Genomic DNA, 6,370 nt, shown 5'->3' on the forward strand with positions numbered 1-6,370 from the left:
AACTATTTCTCCAGGCTAAATGATGATCCTCTAAATTTGTGACTCCAGCTTACGAGTCGTCTGCTATAGGGTACGTGTTTGAGAATTATACCACGGAGTCAGGTACTTCTGATTAGAGACCTTAGTTTTCACAGGAGCTACAGTATCCAGAGTAATTCATTCAATTTTAGGGTGAAGGCTTGAGTCAGGGTCAGGGTGAGGTTCAGGCAGGGACCTATGATGGGTAGGGTGAGGATAAGTCTCCAGGAAATGAAAGTAAGTTAATGTAATGTCTCCAAAAGTGATGGAAACACAACGCGTGTGTGTGTGCGTGTGTGTGCGTGTGTGCGTGTGTGTGTGCGTGTGTGTGTGTGTGTGCGTGCATGGGGTTATGGTCAAATGTTGGTGTTTTATTGTTCTGTGAAATGTTTACATTGTTTTTTGTTGTTTATTTGTTCATCCTTGTTGTACTAATACAACTTATTATAGAATAACTTGGTGTTTTACTACTCTTGTCGCACAGTGTTGCCTTGAAGCAACAAACCAATATCTGTTTTGGGGGGGTCAAATATTATGATTGATATATTATTAGGAACCCTAAAGCTCCCCCAAAATAGGGAGAAATATTTTTTTTCCCCAAAAATGAAAAGGTCATGCAGTAGAGGGTTACTTTTCTTTAAGCAGGCGTGCTGGGGTCCCCCATTTCCTTCATGCTGGTGAACTTTTTACCAAATTTTTTCATCAAAGCTTCTCCATCACTGACAGGGATTGTTTGGGTGTTCACACTCATCTCCATAAACCCTAAAATATGAGTCTCACTTTGCTCACTCCGTTGCCAGGAGTCTCTCCATATTCCACAAAAGTCTATGCAAACATGTAACATATCCCATATTCATATAAATATTATTGATATTATAACAAAAGCTGTCACCAACACAATTGTCCCAAATGCTTTTTTTAAACAGGATTTTCAACTAGAGGATTTCCCGATTCGACCGTGTCCCTCGGGGTGTCCTGTGGGAGGTGCTACGGGAGTATGGCGTGTCTGGCCCATTGCTACGGGCCATTCGATCCCTATACAACCGTTGCAAGAGCTTGGTTCGCATTGCTGGCAATAAGTCGGACTCGTTCCCGGTGGGTGATGGGCTCCGCCAGGGCTGCCCTTTGTCTCCGGTTCTGTTCATAATTTTTATGGACAGGATTTCACTTTGGTGGCCTCAGAATCTCATCTCTGATTTTTGCGGATGATGTGGTTCTGTTGGCTTCATCGGGTGAGGGCCTCCAGCTCGCACTGGAACGGTTCGCAGCCGAGTGTGAAGCAGCGGGAATGAGGATCAGCACCTCCAAATCTGAGGCCATGGTTCTCAGCCGGAAAAGGGTGGAGTGCCCACTCCGGGTCGGGGATGAGTTCCTGCCCCAAGTGGAGGAGTTCAAGTATCTCAGGGTCTTGTTCTCGAGTGATGGGAGAAGGGAGCCGGAGATCGACTGACGGATTGGGGCTGCAGCTGCAGTGATGCAGACGCTGCACCGGTCCGTCGTGGTGAAGAGAGAGTTGAGAGTAAAAGCGAAGCTCTCAATTTACCGGTTGATCTACGTCCCTACCCTCACCTATGGCCACGAGCTGTGGGTAGTGACCGAAAGAACGAGATCGCGGATACAAGCGGCAGAAATGAGCTTCCTCCGAAGGGTGGCTGGCCTCTCCCTTAGAGATAGGGTGAGAAGTTCGGCCAGAGAGGGAGGTCTGGGCCTCTGCTGCTGCCCCTGCGACCCGGCCTTGGATAAAGCGGATGAAGATGGATGGATGGATTTCCCGATAGCTTATTTTTATATTTTGTACACAATAACAGAATTATTTCATAAAAACACAAAATGACTGGTGTCAACATTATTTGCCCCACAAAAAAGTTTCCTTTTCATTGAGCTGGGCGATGATGTGCTTGAACTTTGTAATGTGCAAAGCTTTTAAAATCAAGTGAAAACTGTGACCCAACAGGATAAAAGATGAAACGGTTACTATCTGTTGATTTGTGACGCGCATTCATAAGGACTTTTCCTGTTTTTACTGCAGGTGGAAACCTGAAATCCTGAGGGTATAATGAATAGTGTTGGTTTCTGCACTTGAATGAAACTGCACATTAAATATGTGCTTAACACACACAAAGACAGCGGTGAGTTATTTTTATTAAGGCCACCTCCTAACTGTGGTGGAAATTGAGCTCAGCTTTTCATTGTTCACAGCTCTCTCTAAGCAAAATAAATTATGCTTCTGGCATTACATGTGAATGCACAAAAACACTTTCCTGGTCTGCGTGAGCAAAGACTTCTTCAGAGAAGTGCAGTTTGTAATTTTCCATTCCCACTCCCTATTGCTAATATAACAGGCCAAAAGCCAGCTACCATTTCCATGCTGCACATGATTGTGTGTGCACATCACACCAGAACCACTTTTTCAGTAAATGGTTGCTTCCCATCCATCAGCACAACAGCTGGATGCAATTGAGTGTCTCCACTCCATCCCAAAGTCATCTGTTTATGTGAACGTGAAGTTTTGTCTCCCATATTTAAGGGAACCTCTAAAGAAAGATCATTTTCAGGCACTAGTAGGAGCACAATCATCCAAGCTTGCCTCAAATATCTCCCTTCTGCTTCATGCCTGACCTTTCATTCCCTCGTATCCCTTAAAGCACTTACTTTTATTGATGTATTTTCATATTAGCTTTCACCTTCTTTTCCCAGATGCTACTAAGCTGTCCTGCCATGCTTGTTGGCACATTAACCACACTTAACTCCCTCACTTCCTGACACAGAATAAATGTTTGGCCTTTGCCCGGCCTCTTGGTGAGCGCTTTGCTGTTAAGGATGATGTGGGACTCAACACCACGGGGGACAGATTCTTGGCACCAGCAAAGGGAAACATTAAACACAGGCTGATGGCTGTGACACAAGAGATTGGGAGAGGGATTCAGAGATTTATCACCCTGCAGGCCAGGAACACATCCAGACACCACCGCCTAGCTCACTTGGCAACGGCAAGTCAATGAATCGTCCTGATGATTAATATGTCTTCTTTATAAACCAGAATATTCAAAGCTATGTTTGACTGAGTGCAGTGCATCGCTTGGCCTAATTCTGAGTGAAAAATCACAAAAGAATAGTTTCCACTCAGCAGGGACAGTGTTTTGATTTTCATCTTTAAAAGCTCCAGGAATTCAATTCATGCCCCGGTCTGTGAAATCATGAATAGGTTATTCAACATGTCCAGATTCATCACTTATGTGTTATCATGGAGATTTGGTAACGTCACATTCACAGTCTGCTGTTGAAATGCCCGGTCCATCATCACCGACTCATTACTACTCTGTGTGCTTCTGCATTTCTATCCAACAGAGAAGCAACAGGGTGGAGACAAGCTAACATCATTTTGTTGCTCATGTTTTCAGGTTTTGTTCATCAGTTATCTGATGAAGTGTTTTTGTAAAAGGTGGAGAGCGCACTGGGAACATGCAAACTGCATTCAGGACAGAAAAAACTGCCTTACTGTCTTCAGCGAGTCATTTGGTGACATATTGCATTACTTTTAAGAACAGTAGCAAGTAGTGTGTAACACATTTCTGTTACTAAGAACCCCCAACACTGCACATGTGCAGCTTTATAATGACTCCTCTGTACTAATGCTCCTATTCTGACTTTTAGAGAAACGACTAATTCAGAAGTTCGTAGGATAGTTTGTTCTGTCAAGTACTCAAGGGAAATGGAAGAACATGGAATGGATAAAGTTTGTTTATTTGTTTATTTATAAGGAACCCCATTAGCTTCCACAACAGTGGTTGCTAGTCTTCCTGGGGCCCAAACCATCAAATGTCACCGAATAAAATGTTACACAATGAGTTGGATGCAAAATATCCACATAATTTGGCTCTTACTTCCACAATAAGGTTTTACAATTCTGAAAATATAAGCATGTAAATATTAAAAATTATAAAAAACACTCAAACAGAATACACAATTTCCATTACAAATGACATTACCCTCTTACACAGTATTTATCAAAACTCAGAAGGAGGCATTATTTCCTCCTATTATAAAAACCATTAATTGTCCCATTAATAATAGTGTTTCCACGTGCTTGGAAAGAAAACTCTCGCCCAGAATTTGCTGCTTACCGGGGCTGCGGACTTGCTGCGCCCTCTCTCCTTCACCTGGATGCATCCCTCCACAGTTACCATATCTCAGTACAATACACCATCCTTGGGATGTTATTGAAAGGGAATTTTGGGTGACTAGCTGTGGCACAAAACTGAAAGTATGCATTTCTATTTGCTTTTTCATACATATTTGAAAAAATTTAAAGTAATTTGACTGAGAATATGAACAGTTAAATGTGTTTAAAAATAATAGCTATAGTTAACTTGCCATATAGTTAACTAATTCATTGTTCATGGGGATCACAGTTCAGTCCATGTTTTTAAACAAGTTTAAAAAATTGACACGTCAGTTAGATTTTTTTGTGTTTATTATGTATTTATTTACTGGTTATCTCACTGCACATTACAAATGTTCTATCTATGGCACTTGGTGGTGCATAGCCAGGATTTAGGATCACACTCCTCCCTGACACTCACCAGGCCAGGGGGCACAAAACAGACCAATGTAATGTTGGGCAGTACTCAGTATTCAATCATATCTAGAGCCAGAACACTCTAACGTTGAGATTTGAATTCTCCTTATACACAGGCCCCCTGCCCACACATTGTCTTGTGGAGTCAAACTAAAAACTAACTTCTACTATGTTGTTGGCCCTCTTCATGTCACTAAACCAGTTTTAGGTCAAAAAGACTTGGTCTCAACAAGCATTTCAAGGGCTTGTGTGGTATCTGAAAAAAAGATGTTTTTCCACTCCAGCCTGGTCCTGCGGCGTCCACCTGTTCATCAATGCCAGCAATCAGTAGGAGCTGTATTTTAAGGTCAGCATCACCACTAGTTTGTCTCCACCAGCCTGTCAGTTATCTTATGGTTGTAACTAGACCACATAATAATTCTTTGTTCTTTGTACTGACCTTGTTCTCTTCTCTCTCCAAGCAGCCACACCACGAGTCCATGCCACGCTGAACTACTCTTCTCTTCTGTTAGCTGCTGAGCTCAGCTTAAGGTTGCTCACGCTTCTCTGGATTCATGCCGTCTTTACCTGCCTGTCCTCCTGCCCACCGGCTCTGGTTGCACCTGGAAAACAGGTTGGAATTTGTTTGCATCTGGACATTCACTCAGAAACGCTCCTCGCATACTCAAGTAAACCACTAACCCTGCCAGTGTTACTCTGCTTCTGGTTCCTCTCACTCAGATCAGTAACCGATCTCTCCTCTGTTTCAGTGTCCATCACCTCAGAGACTTGCTGCCACTCTCATAGTCGAACCAGGGCTCCTACAGTCACACCATGTCACTGTATATTGTGTATATACACAGTAAAGTACAGAAAGCTATTCTTGCCTTTGTATTGTGTCTTGCATTTGGGTCCAAGTTGTATTGACACTTTTCAACCAAGACTCTGTTTAGTTCTTCTTGGAGTGGTTGCCAAAAGGTCATCCTATCACATACTGGAGGGACTTCTTCTTCAAATTCTTGGGTCCAAAACAAACATCTGTGAAAATGTGCTACTTACAACTGACCTATCCATTCTGACAAACATGACTGTTAAACAGATTTGTTACACGTAGGATAATCCGATTGTTCAGTCTGACGTCACTAGCCGTGTCTGGGCCTAAACTCCGCTGCAGGTCCATATATCAAACGATCACTGTGGCATTACTGAGAGTTGAAAAACTGCCTAAAGTCTTTCATCTTTAATAAAATGATCAGCGTTCTGCTCTACCAGGTGTAACAATTGAGTTTAACATCCAGGCATCCATGAAAACGGAATTTATGACATTTAACGGAGTTAAAAGTTAGCAGGAAGTTAGCTCGCTAGCTTCTATCTAAATACAATATAGCATGTCCTGACTGCGGGGTTTTGGAAACAAATTAAAACGTACAGCTCTGTTATCACTTCCAGCATAAATGAGGACAGAAAACTAAACAGCAGTGACGTTTGTAGGGTTACTGAAGTTGGGCTAGCTGATATATAATGATGTGCTACGTGACCGCTAGCGACACAGCTATGTTAGCATAATATAAACAAGCTAACTTTTTTCCACTCGATAAAAGTTACCGTGAGTGTTCTCGGTGGTCAGGAACAAATGTAATCGCATGGCAGGATGCTGTAAAAGTACCAAAGAGGAGAACAACTGAGATAATCCATCCACAATACGAGGTTAGTCATTCATATACTGCTGCATGGGCTGGGCTGTAGCTACATCCTAAGGTTTTAAAAACTGAGCTTAAATAAATGATTAGTGGT

At 42.5% G+C, this 6,370-nt stretch overlaps 1 long non-coding RNA gene across 1 annotated transcript; it reads left to right on the plus strand.

Annotated features, from left to right (window-relative positions):
- Positions 1–4,277: 4,277 nt before the first annotated feature.
- Positions 4,278–5,464, plus strand: LOC147303035 (uncharacterized). The gene is made up of 3 exons (XR_015127225.1): positions 4,278–4,943; positions 5,062–5,210; positions 5,347–5,464. It is a non-coding gene; the product is annotated as an uncharacterized LOC147303035 (long non-coding RNA).
- The last annotated feature ends 906 nt before the right edge of the window (positions 5,465–6,370 follow it).

The sequence above is a fragment of the Aulonocara sp. 'chitande type north' Nkhata Bay genome, linkage group LG23 (genome assembly GCF_057382095.1).
Source record: "Aulonocara sp. 'chitande type north' Nkhata Bay isolate Kocher_YH1m ecotype deep benthic linkage group LG23, A_spYH_male_GT1.1, whole genome shotgun sequence".
Taxonomy (NCBI): domain Eukaryota; kingdom Metazoa; phylum Chordata; class Actinopteri; order Cichliformes; family Cichlidae; genus Aulonocara; species Aulonocara sp. 'chitande type north' Nkhata Bay.